The sequence below is a fragment of the Mustela nigripes genome, chromosome 13 (genome assembly GCF_022355385.1).
Source record: "Mustela nigripes isolate SB6536 chromosome 13, MUSNIG.SB6536, whole genome shotgun sequence".
Classification (NCBI taxonomy): domain Eukaryota; kingdom Metazoa; phylum Chordata; class Mammalia; order Carnivora; family Mustelidae; genus Mustela; species Mustela nigripes.
Window position 1 is genome coordinate 102,379,391 of NC_081569.1, and position 19,964 is coordinate 102,399,354.

Here is a 19,964-nt window from a genome sequence, read left to right on the forward strand (position 1 = left end):
TTGACTGTTTCCTTTGCTGTGCAAAAGCTTTTTATCTTGATGAAGTCCTAATAGTTCATTTTTGACCTTGCTTCCTTTGCCTTTGGTGATGTTTCTAGGAAGAAGTTGCTGAGGCTGAGGTCAAAGAGGTTGCTGACCCAGGCTGTATTCTTAAACTCTGTGCTGAGTTCCCACCTTTGCCTCCTCTCCCATATCTAGTCTCCTAGAACTGTCTGTCTTCTGAGCCTTTCTCATTCATCCTGTCCTCCCAGGCCTGCTACCACTGTTTTAGCTTAAACTGCCATAATTTCTGACCTGGATTTCTGCAACAACCTCCTAATGGGTTTCCCTAGTGCCGGTCTTCAACCCCTCAAATCTATATCCTCCATAATGTTGGCATGATTATGTCAAACACAGATATGCCACATCGGCTCCCTGATTGATGGTTCTTCATCATCTGTTGAAATAGCCTTAAAATGTGCCTGCCCATTAAAATTTATATAGAATATATTATAAGAGATATCTTGGGGCTCTTAAAGCTTTTAACGCCTGAACCCCACTTAAGACCAACTGGATCAGAATCTCTGGGGCTAGAGCTCAGGAATCAATATTTTTTTTAAAAGCCTCCTAAATTGGTTCTAATATGCACCTAGAACATGTTAGACCAAATTCTCTTCTGGCTATCTGTTGCTGCACAACAAAACTTTGTTGGCTTGAACAACCACCGTTTTGTTACATCTCACAATTTCATGGATTGCAAATCCAGAGAGAATTTACCTGGGAAGTCTCCTGCTTTACATCAACTGGGATCATTTGTTGGTATTTAAATGACAGATGGGCTGGTCTGGAGTTGCCCAAGGTGGTGTCCCTGAAATCAGAAAGGGTGAGCTCCATGGGCACATCAACCAGAGTGCCGACATATGGCTTTTCAGTCTGACAATCTTAGATGAGTTGGTCTTGTTACATGGGGGACTGCTTTCATGACCTGCTACCCAGAATATGGTCCACAGGCCAAGCAGTCCTGGTATCATCACCTGGAAGCTTGTTAGAGAACGAAGAATCTCTGCCCTACCCCCCGACCCCAGTCCTTCTGAGTCAGAATCCCCTTCTTACCCATACTCACAGTGATTTGTGCACACTCTCATGTTTGAGAAGCACTGACCTGTAGGGCAAACTCTGATATCCTTAATGTATTTGAGGTCTTCTTTCATCTGACACTTGTCGTACTTGCAGTGTTAAAATTCTCCATTCTTTCCCGCACTTTCAGATGCAGGATCACCAAGTGACTTTCATCCCTCTGCACTTTATTTTCCATGTTTCTGCGTATCGCTCTCCCTGCCTGTAATATCTTTCCTCCTTCTTCCTTCCACCAGACGCTCAACACTCCTCCTTTCTAATAAGCGCCGGTATCGCTTCCAGCAGGATGCCTTGCCTGACCCCCTCCTGTGTGTGACTTAAGGTGCGGTGCTTTCCACTGTGCAGGCGTAGCTCCTGGGTAGATCACTGTCACTGCACTTGTGATATTGGTGTTTAGACTTATACCAAATTTTTTGTTTCAGGTCAGCATTCTCCATGAGACTGTGAGCTCCTCTTGGGCCAGACTTATGCCGTAGTAACATCTCTTTCCCACCACTTAATAAATATGAATAATAGTTGCTCAGTTAATGGTTACTAAATGAAAAGTAGTATTTATGAGTATATAATTATGACTAAAACTGTTCTCAGCAAGTTGTTTGGGCGGAAGCACCCATGGAGCCTTTGAAACCTATCTTCCTGAGCAAGCTTCATTGCTAGAGATTCTGACTGAAGAGACTTGAGTGGAAGCCAGACATTAGTATGTGGAAGAAAGGTCATGGGTGATTCTGAGCCACAGTCAGGGTATCAAACTATGGTTCTGGATATTATGATGAACAAAAATATGTTTTCTTTGCTATTTTGTATTAATTAATCTCACTATTTAGTACTTTTGTCCAAATGAGTGAGCAAAAAAATTTCAAGACAGTTACAATGCCAAATTATAGGAGACTGTGATAATACTATGAATATATTTATAATTCAAGTAGCTCTAGATTAGCAATCAGTGAGTACAGATGTCATCTCATTAGAGCTGACCCCTAATATTTATCCCAGACATTGAATGTAAGGCAGAGTAATCCCTGAGACAAAGGAGTTAGCCCTATGATCCACCTGTTCCTTCTTTGAGGGTCTGTAGGGTTCTGGAGGGAGAATCCATGTCTCCCTGAGTTGAGGAGATAGAATTCAGAGTCTGGGGGGTGCCAAGGAAGTTAATGTCCGCAGGGAGAATCCCAGGGAGGAGAAAGTTCCAGAGAAAGAGAGCTCTGAAGATCTGAAGAGGGACCTCTCAAGCCTTCACCTGATTGCTGATTAACATGCGAGGAAAGGACCCAAGGCTGGAGAAAGAATCTCCAAAAAGGATGAGAACAAAACAGTTTTCAGGGCTCATGTGGTACTGGAGATAGTTTGGGGTTTTGCCAGCCAGAGTGGAAAAGCATCATCATTCACATAACTCATCAAACCTTGGGTAGAGTCCTCTTAACAGTGTTGCCTCAATAGTCAGGAAAATTATCCCTAGACAAAAGACTGCTCGGAGCCTGCCCTAACAAAGCTTAAAAGCCAAGTCTTGAGAGGATCAGGCTGTTTCTGGTTAACTTAACTGTGTCCCAGAACAAGCTTAGAACTTGTTACAGGAATACCAAAATATTGGCACTCAATAAAGTAAAACTCACAATGTTTTAGGACCCAGTAAAAAATTACCAGGCATACAAAGGGCCACAAAAATATGACCCATAATGAGAAGAAAAATCAGTCAACCAAAACCAACCCAGAAATGACACAGATAATAGAAGCAGTAGGTAAGGACCTTAAAATAGTTATTTTAATTACATACAAATGTTAAGAATATAAAGATAGAGCCTGTTAAGTAGAGACATGGCAGATATTAAATAAAAAAGAAAGAAAAGAAAAGCACCCAAATAGAACTCCCAAAGATGAAAATATGATGTCTGGGATGAAAGCTACACAGAATGAGATTAACTGCAGGTATCTGGGGTAGCCTCATAATACGTGTTGAGTGCATGAAGGAGGAGTAACTGAAACATATATATATGTGTAGAGAGTGACCAGAGTTTTTCCAAATTTGGTGCAAATTAAATCCTATAGTTTCAAGAAGCTCAATAAGCCTGAACACAAATATTTTTTTTAAAAAATGAAGAAAATGACACAGAGGACAACATAATCAAATTGCTTAAAATCAGTGATCATGCAAAAATCTTAAAAGCAGGTAGAGCAGGGGCACCTGGATGGAAGAGTCAGTTAAGTGTCAGCTCTTGATTTCAGCTCAGGTTTTGATCTTAGAGGTGCTGAGATCAGCCCGTGTGGGGTGCAGAGCCTGCTTAAGTTTCTTCCCCTCCCTTTGCCCCTTCCCCCACTTGCTCTTTCTCTCTCTCTCAAAAAAATAAATTAAATATTTTAATAAAAAGCAATTAGAACATAAAAGATACATTATTTTCAGAAAAGCAAAGACTAAATGTTACAGTAGATTAAATCACCAGAAGCAGTACACCCCAGGGGATGGTGGAGAAACGTCACTGAAGTACTAACATAAAAACACAGAGTCTAGAATTCTTGGTCAGCAAAAAATATGTATTGAAAACAAAGGTAAAAGTGAGACTTTCAAGCATTCAAAATCTGAGAATTCCCCCTCACCCCCAGCAAGCCAGCATTTCTGGATATGTTAAAGGAAGTCCTTCAGGCAGAAGGAAACGAATACCAGATGGGAATCTGGGTTTACACGGGTATGAGGCACACCTATAAATACAGCCTTTTTTTTTTCTTATTTCTCATTATTTTAAAAGATAACTGGCAGTCTAAAAATCATAACAACGTGTTGTGAGGCTTAGAACATACGTAGAAGTCAAATGTCTGAGCACAAACAACACACAAAGGCCAGAAAGAGGGAAATGGAAGAATGTTGGTATCAGGTTCTTGGGCTCTATGTGATGTGTGAATAATGTCAGTTGAAGTTAGACTGGGTGGGGAGAGAAGCAGGAGGAAGAGATTATGGAAAAACACGAGAAAATGGGGGTGTGACATACACATTTATTATCTTGACTATAGCGATAGTTTCATACAAGTATATATATATCAAAACATTGGATTTTATATTTTTTGTGCAACTTGATGTATATCGATTATACCTCAACAAAGCTGTAAAAAGAAGAAAAAAAACAACCGAGACAATTTCACACTCATTAGACTTGCATAATTCAAAAAAGTCATCCACCAATGTCAGGTGTTGTCAAGGATAGGACTGTATACTGGAGAAGGAAGTAGAAATTTTGCATGACCTCTTTGGGAAGCAGATTGGCAATACCAAGCTGAAGATGGACAGATGAATGTCCTTTCCATGTTGCACTTCTACTTCCAGGCCATGATGATAAGAAAAATTACATATGTGCACCCCAAGTCATGTCTAAGTATATTCAATGAAGCATTATTTCTAATAGCAAAAAATTGGAAACAACTCGCACATCCATCAGTAGGGGAGCAATAAATATAAGCATATTTGCACATATATTAAAACATATTTGTATATCGTAAAGCATAAGTAAACTGTGGTGTTGGCATTTGATGAGATGGGATACAGAAATTTTTTTTCTGACTTTTATGTGCAAAGAAACCACCTAGGGATCTTTAGGTCTGGGGTGGGGCTTGGGGATCTACCTCTTTGAAGAAGCCTCCTGGTGGTGCTGCTGCTTCCAGTCTGTGGTATTCTGTGTAGTAAGACAAGACTGCATGCATGAACTCAATGTCTTTGTATCGACATGGATCAGTCAAAAGAAAGGAAGAAGGAAGGAAGGGCAAGTTACCAAAAGATTTGTGCAGTATGATGGCTTTGATATAAAAGTTTAAGAATACAAAGCAGTACTATACATTCTCCATGGATATGAATAAATGTAAAATTTTTTAAAGAGATTGAAAACACAGACAAGGAAGATAAGTAGCAGGAGAAGTTGATTGTAGGAAGGGAGAAAAAGAAACACATAGTGCTGAAGAGGGAAACATGACCATCCACCTTAATCCTGGTAGACTGTTGTGTTTATATTTTTAAAAAGCCCTGGGGTAAGCCCTAAAACAGAACCATTTGTTCCTTGTTGGATGTGTACCTAATGTTTTATAGGGTTCTGAGAACTATAACATATTTTAAGCTTATAGAAAACAAACACAAAATGAAATTAATACCCAAATACAACCTATTGCACAGTTCAATTTTCATGAAAACAGTGCTAGAAATCAACATACTCAAGGCCAAAATGGTGATGTTGTCACTGGGTCTTGAAGCCAGAGAGCCTCACTAATGCTTCACAAAATGAAGTAGAATTTCCTTTTGGTTGCACACCACATCTTGGTAGATAGAGACCCTAGTGCCCTCTCCTTCGTGTGACCTTAGTTTCCCTAGGCAGAGGCTACCTTGTAATGAGATTTTCTTTCTTTGGGCATCAGGTTGTATCCCAGTATAGTTGAAGTTTATGGGATAGATATGTTTATGTCTGATGCAACTTGGTTATAATACAATATTTTGAATGTGGTGACCATGCTACATTAGAAAGCTAAGTGTAGGAATTGATGTAGGCATGATTTTAAAGGGTGAGTTAGTTTTCTCTGATTTCCTTTGACGTGACAAGACACTCAACCTTCATGTCTGGCTACCCTCTTGCAGAAACAGGGCCACATGAGCTAGGCCCCCATAGCAAAGATCCCAGAGCCATCAGTCTGAGGAATTGGGACCGTCACCTGGTCTGCACTACTGCCTATGCAACTTCTGAGACCTAACATGCAGTCTGTTTCTTCCCCCAAGAGAATGAAGAATGGACCCAAATTCCCAAGAACTCATAAGCCATCAGAACAACTCGCTCTTCATCAGAACAACAAAGATTACACTGAGCCCATATGAATGGTTGAGAAACTTTAGCCCCCTTTTTTTTATATATAGAATACTCACTTTTCCCCCCAATCCAGTCATAGAACAGCAGGTTGCATTTAAGTGTGCTTGGTTTGGGTGTGGAATCGAGTCTTTCCTTCTGTGCAGTAGAAAAAGATTGCACTTCATTTCCAGGCCTAGAACATGATGTCAGCCATCCTGCTAGATTGCACTGGGTGCAGGGGGTCCCCGCCACAGTAACCAGTGAGGTTGAAAGCATGATGGCCACTGTGATCAATGTCAAGCCAAGCCAGGATTCTGAAGCCTGGAGCCCTGGCAGGTCCACAGAGGTGCCCCTCGAGGGGTGGAACTTGGCTCTTGTCCCTCTCACCACCTGTGGAGATGGGAATCCACTGCACCCATTGTTTGAGAAATTGGAATAATTCCACTGTACCTTGGGGCCAGAGATGTTGTCACTATCTTGGCAAAGAGAGAAAAATGCTCTTCTGTATTCAGCCCAGGCAGGGGGGCGGGGAAAGAGAAGGAAGGGTTGTCAGTAAAGTTTATTGAGCCCCAGAGGGCTACGGTGCTTAATATACAGCTCATTCCATTTCATACAACTAAGCCCTTTTTCTACAATGACAAGTGCTGGCACTAGGACTAGGTCAGGAAGTTTCTGGTATCAACTCTTGGGCCATTCTTAAAATCACCTCTCCATTCTGGCTCACCGATCCACACTCCCCCTTCTCTGTGATAACTTCTCTCTAAAGACTGTTGTCCTTCTGGCTCCCACTGGGGCCAGCCCAGTCCATCAGACGTGGCTGTGTGTGATTCCCAATAGTGGATAGCATTCAAGTCTTTTGTTTTCTCCAGGAGGCTTTAGTTCTGTATAAATTAGTGGCTATAAAAGGAAATGTCAGAGGGAGGCTTAGAGTCCAAATCTCCTTCCCCGGGGCCTCAGGGGCTCAGTTCCTGTCTAATGGAGGCTCTGCATTATAAGCATATTGACTTCTTTTCTTTCTTTTTTTTTTTTTCCATGTATTTCCATTTGATTATCACATGAACTCTGTGAGCCAGACGATGTTTTCCAGGTATTTCAGACGAGGCTCAGTGAATTATAAGTGAAGCAATAGTTTAGGGAAGAGAGAAAGTAGTGGGAGAAGGTGAGATGAACCAAGGTTTGAAAGAGAAGGATTTAGAAAGTGACTCTGAGGAGTAGCCTTTTATATTGTGAGTCTCTGGGGGAGTTTCGGTAGCCCAAAGTGAAGAACTCAAACAGCATAAGCTTGGTATACAGGGGGAGAGAGTGAGGAGACTGGCCTCCTAAGAACAGAGCTCATGTTGGGAGGTAACTTGGAGAGGTGAGGTGAGGCCTCTAGGAGCCGTCAGGCTCAGGCAGGTGTGGTAGGCCAGAAGGATGCCATGTATGCTATTGGACAAACACAGAAAGAACTACCTAGTTTAAAAACGATATGGGGTGATGATAGGGTCAGAGAGTGAGAGCAGAGAAAGAATTGAGGGAAAATAAATTAGAAGTTACTGTAGTAACTTAAGAAAAATCCGTTCTAAGGTGGGAATGGGAAAGAAAAGGACAAGTTTTACGCATTTCAAAAGAGTAACCCATAACAAACACAGGACAATGAGGATGTAAGAATCCAAAATGCCTAGGAGTTGAGCCCTGCTTTGGGTGGGTGGTGTAGAAAACGAACACCATTTTGGAGGAAAAGACAAATTCTCTTTGGGACATGATGGACTTGAGGTGGTAGAACAGTCTGAAATCCAACAAAAGATAATATGTTTTAAAATCTATTAATTTCAAAGTTGGAGTTCAACTCTTCAGAAGAACAATTTAAGATTGAGTCCCTATATTATAAAGTAACCTTGCATTGCCTAGGATTTTCCACATGTCGACATGAGTGACATAGTCTCAGAAATTCAAAGCAAGAGGAAAGGATGAGATAACATGCTGGACTGTGGTATGATTCTATTGAATGTCATTAAGACAAGAAGAGGAAGATGTAACCACAGAGAAAAATAGCTTATTCATTTCTTTTTTAGCTATATCACATCATAGTCAGAAATATGGACACAACAGATAAAAACGGAACAAGTGTCTGAGTTCTCTGGATGTTGAAGGCTCTATGTATATTTCAGTAAAAAAGAATTTAGCTAGAATCCCAAAATTTTGATAGGAAACTTGCGCCAGAAGTTTGAGTTGATTCAATAATGTGAAGAAGAGGAAAAATTCTATTACAACTACTGTTTTCTTGAAAGTTTGTTTTGATTTGCAAGATAGCTTGTAGGTTTTACTAATACAAAGTGAGCCCTGGAACTTTTTTTTTTTTTTTTAAGATTTTATTTATTTGAGAGAGAGAGAGAGTGAGAGTGCAGGAGCAGGAGTGGGGGCCGAGACAGAGAGAGAAGCAGACTCGTCACTGAGCAGGGAGTCCAATGGAGACTTGATCCCAGGACCCCAGAATCATGACCTGAGCTGAAGGCAGACGCTTAACTGATTTAGCCACCCAGGTGCCCCATGAAGCTTAGAACTTGAGAAGTTCAAATGGCTCTGTACTGGAGGGAGAACTTGGAGTTTAGGGCTTGGCCTAGGGGATCATCCAGAGTATATGGAAGTGAGGGACCGGGGGATGGTGTTAGCCTTTAAGCATCTCTGCATAGAGTGGCTAGCCTAAAATCTTAGTGAAGGGGAAAACACCAGAGATGTCTAATTTCAATTTAAAACCACTTGAAATCCCATGTTAAAAATACTTTCTCTTTGGAATAAACAATGATTTATAAGCTAGGACTTAAAATATATGAACCACCAAAGAAAAACTGGTATGTTTGACTTCATCAAAACTAACTTTTGTTCATCAAAAGGCCACAGTAAGAAAATGAAGAGACAAGCCACAGAGGGGTGTAGAGATTTGGACCTCTGTGAGACCCAGAACAAGAGTTCAAGCCAAACTTGTCTGGATCTCAAGTGGGTAGGGAGACCCCTATTACAATGTGGGTTGTATTAAGAGGAGCCCCCACAGGCCATATGGCTTGCTGGGTTTGGATAAGTATTTGAAAACTTTGTATCAGAACTTGAAGGATCTTTTGACTAAACTCTCAGTGTCTGTTACGTTATATTCACCAGTCATATCCAGGGTAACACAAATCCAGTCATTAAATTCTTTTTTTCTTGCTCTTTGGAAAGGCTCACACAAGAATATCTTCTCTCTCCCCACCACCTCTTCTTATCCCCATTCTTGCTTTCTATTCTGTCTCCTCTCTACTTCCTTCCTCTTATGTCCTATTTGTTTATAACTTTTCTATTTTTATTGACTTAAGTATTATTTTGTGTAAAGCATTTCACTGTTGATGAAAGAGTCACTCATTAGGCAAGAATAAAAAACTAAGATTGATTTTATACTATTTAGCTTTCTAATTTTTTATCCCCCCCCCCAAAAAAAAGTAAAATTCAGTGTTCAAACCATTTGTTTCTAGGGCAGCACTAATCGGAGTGGATTGGATCCAGATTTTACATGAGTTATCACCTGAGAGGGGAAAAAAAACCCCAACCTAACTAATCCAAAAGTCTAGCTAATTTATGAATGAGAGCCTTGAATCAATTCACACAAAGAACACAAGCTGTCCTCATAGTGTTCTCCTGTTGCTGCTTTTAAGCTTGTAGAGTTTTATAGTAAATACCAACATATAATGTGACCCCAGGCATGCACACGTGCAGAGCAAACTCACTGCCCTGTGTAGAAAAGAATGGTAAGTGTTATTTTTGTGTTTCTTTTGTTGATTTTTTTTTTTTTAAGTTTGAACTTGGTAAAAACTAAAAACCCATAATCAATTTTGAGACAGACCTCAAAATCTTCTGTAATTCTCTCTCTAGGGAGAGCAAAAATAGGCAGCTTCCAATGCAAGAAATAGCTGTGGTTACATGGAAACCTTTGACTCTCAGTTTCTCTTTCCATCCCTTCCAAGGCTCCCAAGAGCAGCTTACAATCATGGAGAGAAGGTCTTTGAGAACTTGTTTTAAAGGGCGTTATTTTGGGGAAAGGGTAATTAAAAAAAAGTCATGCTGGTTGGTTTAGAATTTGCTCATGCAAAATACATGTGCATTTGCTTTCCACAATGCACAAAGGATTCCTGTTACAAACCTCCTTCATACTAGTGAAAAGAATTGGTCTACTGGCAAATTTATCAAGGGATTTCTCAGCTTAAGTACTATTTGTCGGTGAAATCTTTTGCAGACGGGGAAATTATTTTAGTCCACTCTGATGTCCTCCATATTTGTTTAAAAAAAAAAAACAAAAAAACAAAAAGGAGGGGTAGGGGGAGAAGAATAAAGAGTGGGGAGGAAGAGGAGGTGAGGGGGAAGAGGCAGAGGAAGAAGAGGAAGGAGAAGAGGAAGAAGATGACGGAGAAGAACAAGAAGGAGGAGAAGAAATCGGACCTAAGAGTTGCTAACATGGCAGGATCTAATTAGACACACTCTCTAGATATTTTGCAAGAAGCTGTGATATCCTTTTGATGTCAACGACCCTTATATTAAAATAAAAATAAAGGTGTTCCAAATAACCTAATGATTTGGGGCAGCAAACAGGCAAAAGAAAGAAAAAGAAGAAAGGAAGGGAGGGAGAGAGGAAGGAGAAAAGGAAGGAAGAAAGGAGGGAAAGAAGGAAAAAAGAAAGAAGAAAGAGAAAGACGTGAAGACTGGAGGAAGAGAAGGCGCTCTCTCACACTTAGGAAGCAGAAATTGGGCTAGAGAATGGAATCCATGCATCTGCCACCAGAAACATCAGCTTTCAGCACATGGGTCACTGCTTCTGAATAGCGTGGCAGCTGTGGGCCATACATGTTGTTGACAAGGAAAGATTCTGCTTTGAAACCTCAGGTTGGCATCCTATCACTAGGAAATCAACAAACCTGGAAGGCCCAGGGTGTCATTTGTCTCAAAAGACTGGGGGTGCCTGGGTGACTCAGTGGGTTAAGGCCTCTGTCTTGGGCTCAAGTCATGGTTCCAGGGTCCTGGGATTGAGCCCCACATCTGGTTCTCTGCTCCTCGGAGAGCCTGCTTTCTCCTCTCTCTCTGCCTGCTCGTGATCTCTATCTGTCAAATAAATAAATAAGACTTCAAAAAAAGAAAAAAAAAAAGACTAGATGCACCATGGAAGGAAAGGTGAGATCCCTGTCCTGCAGCACTGTTATGTTAAGAAAAGCACTTGACCCACATTCCCACATTCTCACCAGGCAGGATCTAATTAGATGGCCGTGGCAGGTTCCACAGTTAGTGAGACATAGGAATGGCAGTAATGGAGAACATGTGGCTTGAGTCCTCTTTCTGTTTCAGTGCAGGCTCCTAGAGGGTGTGCCCTCCTAGAAAGCATAATAATAACCAAAAGTGTCAAGAAGGAAATCAAGGCCTTGGGGTTAAGTAAGGTGTCAAGGGCAGATAAGGAGATAAAGAGAGGAAAATCAGAATTTAAATCCAAATCATCTGACTACAGGTTCTTAACTTTTATTCTGCATTACCTCCCACTCTGGAGGAGGAGGGGGAAAGTAGTAGGAGCATTAGGAATACTTGTTATTGATTGTTTCCAATTTCAAGAGTTCCTTCCCATGATCCATTAGTCGCCTTCTCTTATTTTACTGCCACCCTCAAGTGGTATTGCAGAGAAAGGCAAAGATGTCCCTGTGGATCAGACAAAAAAAGAATAAATAAATGCTGGTCTCCCTAATACCAGCAGCTTCTCACTGTAACACATGCCTGAAGTCCTGAAAAGGAATACGAGGATGGACTGGGAGGGGTGGGTAGAAGGAGCAGAAATGGGACCCTAAGGATACAGGACACAGGATGCATTTTTCTGTTTACCAAGGAATTTCTTGTTTAGTTTTACCTTGGCAGCTCTCCTGCTTGTTTTTTAATGTAGAGAAAAGAAGATGGGAAGCAGAGCTGCCGAAAACTCCAGTGCCTGGAAATAGCCAGGGGTCTAAGAGATTGCAGCCAATAGGACGAAGGGAGAAAGGGTCATTATTTATATTCTCCCAAGCTCTTGGGGGGAGAGTCTGCTCGCATCTCTGGTTCCAGATGGCTAGCTTTCCAGCCCACAAAGATGGATAGATACAATGATGTGTTGGAATATGAACCATTGTGGAATTAACCAAAAGAAACATTTTTTCTTTCTTACTTCAGTATGTATTCTGATCTCAAGGGAGTACATTGACTACCTATTAGATATTCACAGAGGTGAACAGATTGTTATGATGGGTTGCAAAACACAAAGGTTACAGGCCACCAAACATAAGGTTTAGATACACTGACATCAGAAACCTCGTGGAAGGGAGTGCTAAGCTGTGAAAGGACAGCAGCTGGGAGAGTGTCCCCAGGGCAGCAATCACATGTGCCTCTGGCAGCCCTGAGTTGTCATCTTTTCAGTCTGCACCTGTCTCTTCTTCTGGACTCCAACCCCCACCACCCATTCTCAGTTCCATTTTCATCTCCCAGATCAACCTTTGGATTTCAATAAAGAGCTATGGGCAGTTTTAATAGCTCATTGAAACTTGTCATGCCCAGCCTTAGAGACTTGAATTTTTCTCATCATTTTCAAGAATCTTTTACTAATCTATTTCTACCACATTCATTTGAAAAATGTCAGCAATGATTTGTTACTCACGTGTTTGGTTAGAGTTTCTGTAGAGAAACATTCTGGGTCAAACAGTAGCCAGTGCCCAAACCCTTGAGCCAAAGCAGGACTTCCTCCAAGAGACTAACTGGCTCCCCCTGCAAAAAAAAAAGTCTTTGCGTGTGTGGAATCAAATTGTTCTTCCAAAGTAATATTTAAAATCAAATTGAAGTTTAGAAAGCAATTTTTTGGTGATTGATTTAATTATGTATTCAAGCATGATTCAGTAGTCCTAAGAATGATGTTTTTCATAGGCCTTCTTTGTCATGATGCCAATTTTGTATTGTTTTCTGCAATGTTTGTGTAAATATAAGAAACCCTAATAGGAAAAGTGAGATTAACTGAAGGTTTTGAGTTAATTCCTTTATGTACTTCCTGTCCGTGTCAAAAACTCGTAAGAGTATGGGTGGTCTGAAAACCACGAGTATAAGCTGAACCTGTGTTTAACAAATCAGTCTGATGAGTGTCTACAAGCATTTTTTTAAAAAAGATTTTATTTATTTGACAGAGATCACAAGTAGGCAGAGAGGCAGGCAGTGAGAGAGGGGGAAGCAGGCTTTCCGCTGAGCAGAGAGCGGGATACGGGGCTTGATCCGGGGACCCTGGGACATAACCTGAGCCAAAGGCACAGGCTTTAACCCACTGAGCCACACAGGCACCCCAACAAGCATTTTTAAAAAGGTGGGGGAAAAAAGAATGGAAGAGAAAATATCAGAGTTTATTACCTATAATTGAAATATTTTTCAGGAAGTGTTTGCTTGAGTTGAGTGTGTGTGTGTTGGCTTTTAATTTGTTTATTGCTTTGGGTCTCATAAAAACTTTTTTGGGAGGGGAGAAACTACTGTCCAGAAAGACAGCAGAGAAAATAAAAGCTCCTCGAGAGAGGCTGGATTATTCAGAAGCCTGAAAAGCAAATTAAGGAACTTGACTTTATGTAGAATCCATTCCACCTCCTTAAGCATATAATAAAAAATGGTATGGTAAAAGGGAAGTTTCTGTAAGAGTTGGGCAGGGGTATGAGCGATTGCTTAGGATCAGGGACAGATGCGGTGAACTATCACTGACATTTCTCAGAACAGACCCCAATCCTTGCTGTCTTAAGCATGAAAGGAATTTTTCAAACGGATATTGGCTAGCTCGCAGAAAGGCTGGGAAGTTGAGAGAACCAGGCTGAGGAAATGAGCAGAACTGAAGGGGATGACAGAGCCAGAGCCACAGGTGAAATCTGCCCCATAGAGCTGGGTCTGCTGAGGACCCTGTCTGCCAGCAGCTGGGGACCGGGCATGGAAGCTGGAGCTGACTCGGTCGGTGAAGTTCTCCTAGGTAGCCCTGAAGACATCCAGCAGTGGTACAGCTGCCCCTGTGACCACAGCAAAACATTCTCAACTGTTCCATCCCCCATGCATCCTTGTTTCAGATGTAGTGTCTGGAATGGCTACTTCTGGTTGGCCAAACTTGGGGACAGACACATGAGCTCTGGCTTCAGGAGGGGTTGGGAGACATGATCTGCCCTTTCTGGTTTCTGCAGATGGAAGCTGGGTGTGCCTCTAATGATCCTGCCCCCAGTTCCAGTGTGTGGAGGCAGCTCCCACGCACTACCAGGCAGTTCTCAAACACCAGATGAGCGTCCTACAGTTGAACTCAAGGCCGACACTGGCTATTTGGAGACAGCAGTGGATTCCACAGGCTAAGGGCTCAGTCCTGCCAAGACTGGCCCTCTGCCTCAGGTGCCAGGTTCTCACTGACTGGTTATAAATCACAAATTCTCACAACGGCCTCCTTGGGTTCAATTAATTTGCCAGAGGGGCTCACAGAACTCAAAGAAAGATTTTATGTATTAGGTTATTGGTTTATTTAAAGAGGATGTAACTCAGAAATAGCCAGATAGAACCGATATATAGAACAAGATAGCGAGAAAATACGCAGAACTCTCCCTGAATCTACCTTCCCAACCAGGAAGCTCCCATGCTTGTGGAATTTTTAAGGAGGCTCCATGACACAGGGATGATTGGATAATCATTAGCCTTTGGTGATTGATTCAACCTGTAGCCCTTCTCCCTTTCCTGGAACTTAGGGTGGGACTGAAAGTTCCAACTCCCTAATCGTGTGGTTGAGTTCCCTGGCAACCATCCCCCATCCTTTCATTACCTAAGGGCTTTCCAAAAATTGCCTCATTAACATAACAAAAGATACCTTTATATTCTCGCCACTTAGGAAATCCTGAGGGTTTTAGAAACTCCGCCAGAGAATGAGAAAAAGACCTATATATCTTACGATAAGTCACAATATCACAGCCTCCCATCAAGATTCAGACAATGGAGGACTCTCTAAACATAGAAGAGGAGTTGGTTCATCATAGACCAGCTAGATGATTGCAGTACTCCAGCTGAGGTGATGAGGGCTTTGGAGTAGGGTGTGACAAAGAAAAAGAAGCCCAAAGAACTAACTAAGCCAAGAGATCAGTGAAAGAAGAAACAAACAGACTTGGTGACATTATGTACAGATGATTAACAATGGGGAATGGAGAAACCTAATACCAGGCTTATGTCTTGGAAGTGAAGAGAGGTTGGTACAGCTGGCAGATACAAGAACTGAGAAAAGACGAAACTGAGGAATGGTTGTGTAGCCATATTAATGACCACAGGACTTAATCCTTCTTCTAGACAGTGGCCATGATGAAGGTAACTCCTTCAGCTAGTCCTGTTCTTTAAGATCATTTCTAAGACGACTTACATTATACCATTGTCTTTTGTGGCTCTCCTATATATTGTCACTGGTCATCTGATACTCTCATGGGCTTAGAATTTCCTAAACCAGTGTTCTCATTTAGCCTTGTAGCCTGCATCCTACACTCTTTCAATATTCACTTTTACATGCATTTTGAAAACTTATACCAGAAAGAACCTTAAAGAATGCTTTATTTTTTTAAAATTGTAACATGTAGCATTTACAGGAATCACAATTTCCCATTCAGATTCGGCGTGTTAAAAGACTCAAGAGCATATTTATAATGCAAACACAGAAGCACAGATAAACCCTGGATAATAAATCTATATGGCAATGACTGCCCATGCTTTCCCCTCCCAAGATGAGAAAGGGTCGACCATCAGTCACAGCTCCAGTGCCCTTCATTCTGCCCATTTAGGACGGGACCTGAATTCCATGCATATCCATCCATCCAACATCAGGTTGATGAGTGTACTTGCTCATATGCATCTTGTGTCTCCTACAACTTCTAACTACGCTAGACCTTGCAGTTTAGAAAGTGCAGTAGGCTAGGTTATTAAGAGAATATGAAAAAACCAAACAAGAGAAGTGCTCAAATCAGTTTGTAGCAGTTCGCAGCTAGAAGACTGGACTGAAAACCACTGTAAGTCCTCCAGCATTACTTCCCTGGTGTCTCCTTTCCTAATTACTCTTTTCCACCTCCTTTTATGCACAGAGCTTACTTATGCGTTTCAAATTTCCTTGCTTTTAAGATGAAAGCCAGATATTGAAGTCTCCCTAGTAATTCTGAAGCTCTTATATCCTGACTGGCATCATGGTGTCTAGATGCTTCCAAATTTACACTCTTTTCCTTGTATTTCAGACAAAGAAACTAGGAAAGTATAAATGAATTGCGTTTAATGAGTTGTGAAAATCAAGAGACGTGGGGTGAGGCAAATCTTTTCCAGTTCTGGAATCCTATGAAAGAAGACCGAAAAATCAATGCTTTGAATGAGTTTAGAATGAGGGTCAACTTGTTCTTCATCATCATGATTTTTAAAGTCATACCAAACAAGTCACTCCAGACTCCTCCTGAACTAGTGCTTGCCGATTCTTGTCATCAACAGCGATTGGTGCCTGGAGATTATATTCTTAAATGATACCTACCTAAATCAAAGGAAAGATACAATAGGGTGCCTGAAAAACAAAACAAAACACAACCACAGCTGCATTCTGTGTGATGCAGTGGTCAAGAAATTGTGATATATACTGGAAGAGACTTAGGAACTTTTCCTAGAATCTTCTCTTCCTCCTCACCCAGGCCATGTCCCTTCATTGAGTTCATTCCTCTTCACCTGGATCTTAGATTTTCGCTCAAAGGCCATTTCATCAGGGAAGCTATGCCTGGCACCCTAGATGAGGTGAAATCCCCTGTTACCTTCTTTTTATGACTCAAGTTTGTACCCAGAGATCTGCTTTCCCACTCCACATGAAGGCAGGAGTATATCTTTTTGGTTTGTTTATTTGTTCTAGTATCTTGCACAGTTTGGGCACATAGTAATCATTCAGTACCTAATCAACAAATCAGGAGTCCTGAATTCTAATCCTAACCTTGCTTCTAACCTTGGAGGAATTTTCTTGTGATCTTGGAAAAATTGTCTTCCTCTTGTTGATCTTGATTTCTTCACTCTATAAAATGAAGATTTGGGGCTGGCTAATATCTTAGGAACTTCTCCGTATTTCATGATCCAGAAACGTTCTTTAAGAAAAATTCGATGGTAAATTCTTAATGAGAGGCAGGGTAAGATGCCATTTCACCAGTGCAAGCATCTTAGCAGGATAGGCAAGCTGGTTATTCTGAGCTGCAAGAGAACGCTTATTTTGAGATACTGGTAGATTTCCTGAATTCCTTAGATTTTCAGTTTTGGGGAGATTCAAACTTGGGTAAATTGCTGAGAACAGGGCTGGAAAGGGTTTGGGGGTCAGAATATCTATTAAGGAAAACTGAAAAGACAGTTATAGGGAAAAGTGGTGGGAATCATAAGAAAATATTTCTACATACTTATATACGTATGTGTTCTGCCCTACTAGAACAGATGGTGGTGAATCCTTTTGAAAAGTGACAATTATGGGCACCTGTGTGGCTCAGTGAGTTAAAGCCTCTGCCTTCTGATCAGGTCATGATCCCAGGGTCCTGGAATCGAGCCCCGCATCGGGCTCTCTCTCTGCCTGCCTCTCTGCCTACTTGTGATCTCTGTCAAATAAATAAAATCTTAAAAAAAAAAAAAAAAAAAAAAGAAACCCCTTTTACGAAGATGGCGCCGAAAGCTAAGAAGGAAGCCCCTGCCCCTCCCAAAGCCGAAGCCAAAGCAAAGGCTTTGAAAGCCAAGAAAGCGGTGCTGAAAGGCGTCCACAGTCACAAAAAAAAAAAGAAGATCCGCACATCACCTACGTTCCGATGACCCAAGACTCTGCGTCTCCGAAGGCAACCCAAATACCCTCGAAAGAGCGCCCCCAGGAGAAACAAGCTTGACCACTATGCCATCCTCAAGTTCCCCCTGACTACTGAGTCAGCCATGAAGAAAATAGAAGACAACAACACACTTGTGTTCATTGTGGATGTCAAGGCCAACAAGCACCAGATCAAACAGGCTGTGAAGAAGCTCTAGGACATTGATGTAGCCAAGGTCAACACCTTAATCAGGCCTGATGGAGAGAAGAAGGCATACGTTCGGCTGGCCCCTGACTATGATGCTTTGGATGTTGCCAACAAAATTGGGATCATCTAAACTGAGTCCAGCTGGCTAAATCTAAATACAGTTTTTTCATGATAAAAAAAAAAAAGAAAGAAAGAAAGAAGAGAAAAGTGACTATTAGTATGCTAAAGTATTTTGTAAATTCAGTTTTTCATCTAATGAGATTCTGAAAGCCCTGCCCAACCACATTTTGACCCATCTGCATGCTTCTTTGCCTCAGACTCCTCCTTCTACAACCTTAGAGCCAGGTTTTTAGAACGATACCCTGGTTGAGGGGGGAGGCTGAGTTCCCCACGATGCCCTACCTGGGAACAAATTTCTGCATCTAATAATAACCAGAAGGAAATATCCTGTGCAAATATTTGAAACTGAGACAGGCGGCTTTTGACACTTCTGCCAATGTCTTTCATTAAATGTTTGTCTAAAAAAGCAACTGCAACCCAACCGTCTCTGAACTGTATCTCATTTTGCTTGAGGACATTTATCATTCTGTTCCTTCCTCTGCTCTGCTTTAATCTCATGGGAGTTTTCATTAAAAAAAAAAAAAAAAACTGATCTGAAGATCAGAAGCCATGTCAGTGATATGAATGGGGGCAGGGTCCTGATATACCATTTCCTATCGGTCTGGGAGGAGACGTCTGCTGAATTTGGATGCTGGGTGAGGAGCAGGTTGGAGCTGTGAAATGACCATCGGAGGAGCAGGAGGTGGTAAGTGGCCACTGACCGGCCATTGCACCAGCACTCAGGTCCGGCAGCTCAGGCCTGGAGGCCAGTGCGCAGCTGGAGGGACAAGAGAGAACAGGAGGACCACTAGGGCTGCTGGCTTTGAGAATCAATGCTTAATGTACAGCACAATGACTAGAGTTCATAATACTGGATTGTATATTTGAGGATGCTGAGAGAATAGAAGTTCTCATTACAAGGGAAATATTGGTGACTATGCATGGTGACAGATGTTAACTAGATTTATTGTGGTGATCATGTTGCAATATATACAGATACTGAATCATTACATTGTACACCTGAAACTAATATATCAATTATATCTCAATAAAAAATTTCGTAGCAGTAATACAGGTACTACTATTGTCCCTGAAAAGTTTTCTATAGGTCACATTTTCATAAGCTAATAGATGTATTTAATGATTACATGAGAATTGTGTACTTTAAAAAAAAGTAATTCAGTGCTAATAAAATCGCCTTCTACAATAAGAATTTAAAAAGGAATCAGTGCCATTCACTGAGAGATGAAGGAGAGGGAACAGCCCAGAATCTACCATTCCAGGTTTCCTCTTGTGTCTTGCCTTTTGTGGTACAATGTAGCTTCATCCTGGCTACCAGCAACCCTCAAGGCCAAGGCAGATTTTCAGTGCAAGATGCTCGAAAGCTGCTGTTTCTGGCCTCTCCTCATTACTATTATATTTCTCTTCTCCTCTCCCAGCAGCGAGGTAGAGATAGGATGATACAACCAAACAGTAATAAGCAGTGTTTATCAAAGTTCTCAACCAGGCACTCTGCTGAGTGCTGTCCATACACTGCCTTTTTAATCTTTAATTCTTTTAAACTGAAGCACAGGGACAGTGGCTCAGTCAGTTAAGCATCTGCCTTTGATTCAGGTCATGTTCCTATGGTCCTGGGATCAAACCCACATAGGGCTCCCTGCCCAGGAGGGAACTTGTTTCTCCTTCTGCCTGCTGCTCCCCCTGCTTGTGCATGCTCTCTCTATCTCTGACAAATAAATAAACAAAATCTTTAAAAAAATTTTTTAAATAAAAAAACAAAATAAAATAAACTGAAGTACCAAGTGGTTAAATAACTTAGTCAAAGTCTCTGGTTGGCCAATAGTAGACCAGGATTCGAACCCAGGATATAGGACTTCAAAGTCTACACCTTAAAACCACA

General features: G+C 41.4%; 1 pseudogene; it reads left to right on the plus strand.

The window, feature by feature from the left end:
* Positions 1-17,606: 17,606 nt before the first annotated feature.
* On the plus strand, positions 17,607-18,144 carry LOC131998838 (large ribosomal subunit protein uL23-like; annotated as a pseudogene).
* Positions 18,145-19,964: the final 1,820 nt, after the last annotated feature.